The sequence below is a fragment of the Macadamia integrifolia genome, unplaced genomic scaffold (genome assembly GCF_013358625.1).
Source record: "Macadamia integrifolia cultivar HAES 741 unplaced genomic scaffold, SCU_Mint_v3 scaffold2046, whole genome shotgun sequence".
Lineage (NCBI taxonomy): Eukaryota > Viridiplantae > Streptophyta > Magnoliopsida > Proteales > Proteaceae > Macadamia > Macadamia integrifolia.
This window is the reverse complement of record NW_024868477.1, coordinates 70,786-80,231: the sequence shown is the minus strand read 5'-3', so window position 1 is coordinate 80,231 and position 9,446 is coordinate 70,786.

Here is a 9,446-nt window from a genome sequence, read left to right as displayed (position 1 = left end):
CCCTCATCATCGGCAACCTACCACGCCCACCCCCGCTGGAGAAGATGGCGGAACCAAGAGCCTACCAACTAGGAATTGGAGCTCGAGGCGTTTCAGAGATAGGTCGTTGATTGGTTCAATGATCTCCATACTGTTACGGGCGAAGATATGCTGTCACTCTCGTGGATCCATTGCCTTTTTGATGCGTTCCTTTGTTGTCAGGAGGATTTTAGGGCTATCTTATTCAATAGGAAGGCTCTCGTCTCGAGTCCTCCCTTAGATCGCATGATCAACGAATCCTTTGAGAGGAGTGTGAAAGCACTCGATGTCTACAATGCTATCCGCAATGGAGTTGAGCAAGAAACACTTGGAGATCATCCTTCATGCCTTGGACTTCCGCCAGACGACCCTTGGGGAGGACCAGTTCAGACTGGCGAAGAAGGCGCTAATGGATTTGACAATCGCGATGCTCGATGAGAAGGATTCTGGCTCCGTTTTCTCCCATAGGAACTGTTCGTTCGGGAGGAGCAACAACAATGGCGGGAAGGACCACCGTGTAGTAGGGCAGTTCCTATCTCTCTCTCTCTCTCTCTCTCTCTCTCTTGGAGTGTCTCGCGCTCTTGGTTAGCCACCAAGCAGCTTTAGGTGATTGGGAACAACTTGACCCCTCCTTGTGGCAATGAAATTGTTGCCATCGGTGGGCTAGCAGTCCCCGTCGATACAATTCAGTTCCCCTTGACGGAGGAACAGGAGAAGGATCTTCCATTATCATCTTTTAGTTAAAGGGTAAAATGGTCTTTTGAATTTTAAAACTAACAACAAACTAACACCGTCAGGTGTATGAGAGGGAGCGTAATTCGTTCAAACCCTTGGATCCACGTATAATTTCAGTAAACTACAGGGGAGGGGAGGGGGCGTAATTTTCCCATTATTATATTTAGATAAGCATCTGGACAAAAAAGGTATCAATAGAAATGATGCAACCCTCCAAAGGAGATTCCTAAACTCGGCTAAGGAGAAGATAGAACAAGCTCCCAACACATTTAAACTCAGATACAAGATTTTTCAGAAATGAGCGACCTTAGAAAAATGGACATAACTCTCTGGATATAACTTGAATTACATTGATTCTAAAGTTTAATGAAAGAAGATTAGTGGGGCTACCAAAAGAAATAAAATTTACGAGATAGAGTTTTATCCACTCCCAACTGTAGGTTGGTGAAAAATGATTGTGAAGGTTTGTAGAAGGATGAATTCTGAAAATAAAAGTAACAAAGTATTTTTTGGGTTTCTGTTATGGGATAAATATGGGACTGAAACACCTCTTTCCTAGGATGTGTTGGAACTCAATGAGTGTTGTTGCTACTCTTCTAGGAAGCAAAGAACATAAGGAAAGCACCAACTCTGCAAGGATGGTGAGAAACTTTTCTAGGTTTCAATGAGAACTCTTCAAGGTTCAAGAGAATGCATCAAACACTTCATATTATCAGAACTCCATACCTTATAAGAACCACAGCTAGACCTTTTATAGGCAAATGAAGAAAACATTAAAAGTTACTGTAGCATCTCAACCCTTGATCTTAATGATGTTCTAATGGTTGAGATTAAAAGAAGTGAACTTAAAAAAAAAACGCTAAAGATAATATAGGAGGTTGCACTTGTTATAGATGCTTCTAGCCTCTTTGTGGTCTTCAAGAAAGACTCTTGGGGGGTGTAGTGGATGGAGCGTTGGACCTTTTAGGGATTTTTTGAGTTGTTTTCATTTTAGTCCGATGATGCATGATTTGGTTGGTCTTTAGACCATATTTTTAGAATGGGGATGCTTCAAGATAGGATATTTTTTGATATTTCATTGGAAAAATGTAGGGAGTCAAAAGTTTTCTTCGGTATATCCACTTATCTAGTTACCCATTATATTTTTATCCAATTTATACAAATTCATAATCATTATAGGTTCTCATCAAAGAGGCACAAAGGAATGGAGTATGATGTTTGATTTTGTAAATTTTTTTTTCCATACTTGATATCATGTTTTATAAACATCGAAAAATGAAGAACTTAAGGGATTAATATGTAAAGTGTAAATTTTTTTGTAACAGTTCTGGTTATGATAGATTTTGTAACATCTTTTTTCTATCATTATCTCTCTTTTTGAGAAATTTAGATATAGGGACAACATAGGTAATTTCGCATGTGCCTTAGCTTGTGAAAATGGCTCAAGTTGAGCAAAGCTGCAAAAACATGGATTGCTTAACCTAAGCCAAAATCCTCTTTTACTTTTGAACTCCAAGTCTCAGTTCAATTTTTTGTTATTCTTCTGAGCTCCCATAGCACATACCCACTCCCTCCTCTAACTTTAGGCTTTTCATAACCATCTCGCATGAGAAGGCGCTTCAATATTTCTCACCCCAGCAAGGAAGACGATGTGTGAAGGAGACAAGAACAGGGAATCACAATGTGAAACTGCTATAGATCTCAAGTCTTACCCTTATGTTCTTTCTTAGGGCTCTTAGAGTCCAACTGTTAAGGGTCACATGCAGTTAAAGAAATGGAAAAAGGACAAGTATGCTAGTGTAGTACCTAGGAATTAGGAATGCTAGTGGGATATTAGCCGTTGGATTTGTTTATCTTAAATGTAACCATTGGATGGATAGAAAAGGTCCAATGCTTCAATCCACTGCTGCTACAGCTTATCTCTCCCCTAATTCTATCTCCACCCTCCTTCTCCGTCTCCGACTTCCATGGTTCCTCTTCTTTCTCTTTCCTTCTCTGACTTCGACTTCGACTTCGACTTCGACTTCGACTCGGACTCGGACTCCCACTCCCACTCCCACTCCCACTCCGGTTTCTCTTCTATCCCTCTCCCAATAAATAAATAAATAATTTTAAAATTTTTTTTCTGTTCATCTTCTCCTCAAAAACCCCATGAATTCAGAAAGACCAACCACCGAGCGGTAGCAGCAGCATTATCAGGGTTGGGTTTCTTTTTGGTGAGAAGGTTTTTTTTTTTTTTTTTTTGATTTCTCATTGTAAGTCAAAAGAAGGATTAACATGGTACAGAGGATGAGGACAACAAGCATTCTCCACCTCAAACTAACATCTGCATTGCACACACTGGGAAGCCAGCGTTGTCTCCCCATGCTAGGAAGCAAATTGAAAAGGAGTAAAAAGTTTCAAAATTGGAAGAAGACACCTGTTACTGTCGAAAATCTATATGAGGTTGAGCGCTGATCCTGCACAAGTACAGAAGGCAGAGGCCCGGAGGTGTCTCCGTGATTAGTCCTCTGACGCCCAAGTTAGAGACTGGTAGAACAGTTTTTTCACAGGAATAATGGTGTGAGCGTATTGACTTACTATTCTATCTTTTAGGGTTTCTTCTTATAGGATTATCCCCTTTCCGAGTCCTACTAGGATACGTCTTCCTACCTTCGTGGGAGATATTCCCTATTCGGGTATCTCCTCCTCCTTATGTAGTTAGAGTCCTTTGCGCGCCACTCTTCGTTGAGGGGGACTTAAGCCTCCGCCTTCCTCTGATCTCCGGAGTCTTGGTCATGGTGGATATCCCTTGGCTGGGTGCCATGTGCCTTTATCTCACTAGGTGACTAATTTGAGCATATCAAAAGCCCCCTTACTGCCACTAAGAAACCCTTCTAGTGGGAGTAACCACGCCTTTCTTTTCCCCCTCTTCATGTTCCTTCGGCCCTCTTCATTCATATTCGGTCTTCGTCCTATTTGAGGTAGAGGCCTTCAGTTAGGTTTGCTTGGCCTTGGCATGGGCAACTAACCGAGGTAGTGACCTTCGGTCAGATCAGCTTGGCCTTGGCCTGAGCTCTTAACCAAAATAGAGACCTTCGGTTAGGTCTGCTCGGTCTTGGCCTGAGCCCCCAACCAAGGTAGAGACCTTCGGTTAGGTCTGCTCTGCCTTGTCCTGAGCCCCCAACCGAAGTAGTGACCTTCGGTTAGGTCTGCTCGATCTTGGCCTGAGCCCCTAACCGAGGTAGTGACCTTCGGTCAGGTTTGCTCGGCTTGGCTTGAGCCCCCCAACCGAGCTAGTGACTTTTGATCATGTCTGCTCGACCTTGGCCTATGTCCCCAACTGAGGTAGTGACTTTCGGTCAGGTCTGCTTGGCCTTGGCTTGAGCCCCCCAACCGAGGTAGAGACCTTCGGTCAGGTCTGGTTGGTCTTTTTTGAGGTAGTGATCTTCGGTTAGGTCTGCTCGACCTTGGCCTGAGCCCTCAACCAAAGGACGAAAGAGGTTTGGTTCCTCGTACGTTTGACTTGAGTAGTACGTCGCTCGTGTCTCTGGCTCAATCGATGCGTCACTCGTGTGTTTTGTTTGGGAGTGCCTCGGGAATCACCATTGATGACGTGTCTTGGTCATTAATGGCCTCGAGCAGTCAGATCGTCGTTACCTTACCTATATAAAGCGACCTTCCCCTCATTTTAGGCATTCTCTCTACCAGAGCCATCAACCTTCTATCTCATACTCTCTCCTTTGTCTTTGGTTTCCTCATCCATCATCATCAGTAAGTTCCATGTCTAGCTCCTTCGGTAGTAGGCCCTCGTCCTATGAGGATCTCTAACCCCAGGAATCGTAGCCCAGACATATCCGAGGCATGTCCTCGGGTTTGTCCTCTGAGTCCCATTCGTCCCGTGTCTCTTCTTCTACTGTAACACCCCGTAGATCCGTAGGTGGTCCAAGCGTTGAGGATATTATGGAAGGTGTTCTTGAATCCTGAGCCCAGACGAATGAGTCTCTTCCCATAGAGGCTAGGGATATAGTATCTACTATGTCTGAGGTCAAACTCGATGAGCTGAGGGTCTCCTGTAGTATCTCGGGCGAGTTCAACCTACGGTTCCCGAGGCCCATCGACAGTGCCAGTTATAGGAGCCCTGGTGAACTCTGCTTCTACTGAGATGCCTTCAAGGTAGGGCTTCGGCTTCCTCTTCCCCCTTTCTTTAGTTAAGTGTTTCGGCACTATAGCATCTACCCGGCCCAGTTGACTCCGAATGGGTGGCGGCAGATCCTTAGCTTTATAGTATACTTCTCTCAGATTCAGAGGTCCATCTCCCTTCCTCTTTTTCCTAATTATCTGTCCCTCGGCGCCAGTAAAGGACATTAGGCTACTAAATGGGTATCCTACGTCGATCCATGGCTAGAAGCATAAGTACTTCTTCATGAGATCATCCGAGGGTTTCCCCATCGGCAACATCTGGGACATCCCTAACTTGAAGGATATGAACTCCGAGTCAGCCCTCTTTGGGGTGGACGTAGAGTCACTGGCATTTACCAAATGAAATCCTCGGAGTCCACCAGTCGAGTCTGATAGTCTTCAATCGGACGCCATCCTGTTTCGATTCGGGTTTAGCCTGGGTGAGTCTTAGGTTCACCCAATTTCGTTCTTGCCTCATCTGGTTCTTCCTTGTGCTAACTTTCGCTTCTCCCATGCAGTGCAACTCTCCAGGGTGGATGTTAAGGCAGTTGCAGCCACCAAGCAGGCCCAAAAGAAGGAGGCTTAAGGGAGGGAGGGAGGAGCAGCAGAGGCAGAAGCAAAAGCAAAAGGAGAAGAAAAAGGTTTTAGATTTTGAGCCGACCGAGCCTCCTAAGAGGAAGAGGCGTCTCACGCACGATCCCACCGAAGGGGCCATTCAGGCCTTGACCGTGCAAGACCGAGATGCCTCTACCCTGCTTAAGCCTCCATCTAATGTTCATTTCTAGAGCCCGATTCTGATCTGAGGTAGATGCGAGTGTGGCTTCATCCCTGACTGGTCTGTGAAGGTAGATGACTCTTTCGCTATTGGAAGGATGGCCTGGGAGCTGGTGCTGAAGGGGAACCTCCCGAGAGATGTTTTCAATGCCCAGAAGCAGGGGACCTCGACTATGGTGACAAGTGTCTGCTTCTACTTGGCAGGGGTAAGCTTCCTTCGGCCTTCAAATTTCCTTCTTGATCGATGTATCTCATTTCTATAACTTATGCTTTTCTTCAGGCCCAGAACCAACTTGCCCAGCTCATCGTCCGAATTGAGGCCATGGTTCGGAACCTGAAGAGATCCGAGCTGGAGAAGGTGAGCTTGGAGAATGAGTGCTCTGTTCTACTTGAGAAGGTAGAGCATCTGGAGATCGAGCTCCTTCGGGTTCATCAAGAGCACGATCGGGAACTATCAGAACTAAGGTCCCAAATGTCAGCGAGGCTTAAAGCGGTCGAAGCCTGAGGGGTCAAAATGTATAAGGCCTCCGAAGACTTCTATGAAGAGGTTAAGCAAGCTTCTGCTCCAGGATACAATATGGGCTTGACTAAGGTCCGAGACTGGGTTCTCGAGCATTACCCTGAGGTGTCCTTTGAGGATAGTGGCCTAATTTTTGAGGAGGAAGGTGGAGTAGCCTCGATTGTTGCCCTTGTGGCACTCAGGTGACCGAGCTCGAGGAGAGTGGTGACGTGGAGGAGGTTTAGAGGCCCCGCGAAGTCCCCCTTACTCTTGGTCATGACGGTTGAGACCGAGATGTCCTCGGCGCTGTTGATAGCGAAGCCGTTCTCTCAATCAAAGCCCCTTGAGATGTCTACATTGTTCTTTTTGATTACTTTTTGGCCTTCGAGTCTTTTTTTTGTATTCCCTTTTTTTTTTTTTTTTCAACTTTGGCCTTCAGGCCTCTATGTAATTTTGGCCTTTGGGCCTCTTTGATGAATGGAACACCTTCTTTCTTCCTTCAGATTCCCTTGTATTCTTGCCACCTTTTTTTTTGTGCAATCTCGACGATTAATTTCTAACCCGAAGGACTGTCACAAGTCTTTGGCTAGCAGGTAGGGGTATGAAAGCTGAATCACTTATGCAAGTGATTTTTTCAAGTGACAGCCAACCTCAATTACAAGGATCTGTCCTAGTGGGTTGTTGGTCCAATGGTGGGAGCATAAAGGCCGAAGCTCCTATGCAAGTCTCTTGAGTGGTGTTTTCCTTTAGCCCCAACCGTAAGCGCTTCCTTTATGACCGAAGGATGAGGGGCACTATTGGCGGTTGTCTTGTGACTTCGAGTGGACCTTTGGTTGGGCATGCTCAGCCCTGCCTGAGCCCCCAACTGAGGGGGGTCCCTTCGGTCAGGTCTGCTCGGCCTTGGCCTGGGCCACCCAACGAGGGAGAGACCTTTGGTCAGGTCAAATTGGCCTTGGCTTGAGCTCCCAACCAAGGGGTGTCCCATCGGTTAGGTCAGCTTGGCTTCAGCTTGAGCTCCCAACTGAGGGATATTACTTCAGTTATGTCAGCCCGGCTTTACCCTGAGCACCTGACCGGAGGATGTATGTTTCATAGCCACTATCTGGAAACAATTACCGTAAACCAGATTATAAATTTTGAAATGAAAATCCTCTGAAATACTTGATATAGAGAACTACAAATTGAAAGTGCTTAAGAATTCAAAAAACAGCTAAGTAAATGTGTACGCTACTACTACTAGGCACGTTATTACTACTAGTAGAATTTCCTCAAGTTCTTCGAGTTCTATGACCGGGGTACCCTTTCTCCCCCCATAGTCTCTAAGTGGTAGGACCCTGGTCATATTATCCTGGTAACTCTGTAAGGCCCTACCCAATTTGGAGCTAGCTTTCCTTGATGCTTCAGGTCCGATACCTCCGCCCTTCTTAGGACGAGGTCACCCACCTTGAACTAGTTCCTTTGGATTTTTGCATTATAATGCCTCACAACCTTCTGCTGGTAGGCTACAATTCTTTTCCGAGATGCTTCTCGCACTTCATTCAGGAGGTCCAGATTAGCTCGAAGCCCTTTATCATTTTCTTCTTCATCGTAGTACTAAACTCGATGGGTCATGGCTCCTACCTCAACTGGGAGCACAACTTCGGTGCCGTAAGTTAAATTAAAGGATGTTTCTCCGATTGTTGATCTTTCAGTCGTGCAGTAAGCCCAAAGGATGTTGTGTAGCTCTTCTACCCATAATCCCTTGGCATCACCCAGTCTTTTCTTTATTCCTTGGAGCAGGGTACGATTGGTGACCTCTTTCAACCCGTTGGTCAATGGGTATCCGATGGATGTTTTCCTATGGTTAATATCGAGGGCCTCACAAAACAAACCAAAATTTGGGTTAGCGAACTGAGTTCCATTGTTTTTTACTACTGCCTGGGGGATCCCGAATCGATAAACCACAACCCTCTCAAAGAAGTCCCTTATATTCTTTTCAGATATCATAGCCAGTGCTTCAGCTTCTGCCCACTTCATGAAGTAGTCAACTGCCACCATAACAAACTTTCTTTGCCTTGTGGCGCTAGGGGAACAGACCTAGGATGTCTATTCCCCACATGAAAAATGGTATCGGGCTTGACAGGGAGGAAAGCTCGGTAGCGTACTACCTAGGGACAGGGGTGAACATTTGACATTTAATGCACTTCCTGACAAACTCCTCTGCATCTTTCCTCATGGTCGGCCAGAATAGGCCCTGCCTCAGCACTTTGTAGGCTAAGGCCTGGGCTCCCAGATGTTGGCCACATATCTTTTCATGTACTTCTCGGAGTCCATGCTCAGCATCAACAAGGTTCAGGCACTTAAGGTATGGTGTGGTGAACCCTATCTTGTACAACGTCTCGTCCTTCAATAAGAATCGTGCTGACAACATTCATACCTTCCTCGCCTCGTCCCTATCTTCGGGGAGCACTCCTTCCTTTAAGTACTTGATTATGGCATCCATCCAGCTAGGATCATTTTCACCAATGGGTAATACCTCTTGGGCCCTTTCGGTGCTTGGTTGAGGTAACACTTCAAAATACATCGATTATCCGAGGTCTGTGAAGTCAGAGGTGGCAAACTGTGACAATGCATCTGCACTGGCATTCTCTGCCCGCGACACTTGTCTTACCTCAAACTCCTCGAAGGTTTCCACTTTCTCTCTCACCGCCTTCAGGTATTTGGCCATCCTTTGTTCCTTGGCTTCATAGTCTCCATTCACTTATTGCACTATACGTTGCAAGTCACTGTGTACCACCAACTCTTGTACTATCAAAGCCTATGCCAGATTAATTCTAGCTAGTAGTGCTTTGTACTCAGCTTCATTGTTGGAGGCACTAAATTCGAACCATAGGGCATACTCGATCTTGAATCCTTCAGGGCTGACAAGTATGATCCCTATGCTGCTTCCCATGCGGTTGGATGCACCATCCATATATAATGTCCAAATCTTTTCTGCCCGAGCCTTGATAGACTCTTGAGGTTCATTTGGGAGCGTTGTCTTGGTCATGAAGTCAGCTAGGGCCTATGATTTTATCATGGTTCTCGATTTGTATTGAATGTTAAATTCTCCCAACTCCATTGCCTAGTTTACCAGGCGGTCGGACATATCTGGCTTCTATAGTATCTTCTTCAGAGGTTGGTCTGTGAGCACGCATACTGTGTGTGATTGAAAATAGGGCCTCAGCTTTCTTGCCGCTATCACTAGGGCGTATGCCACCTTCTCCATATTTTTGTATCT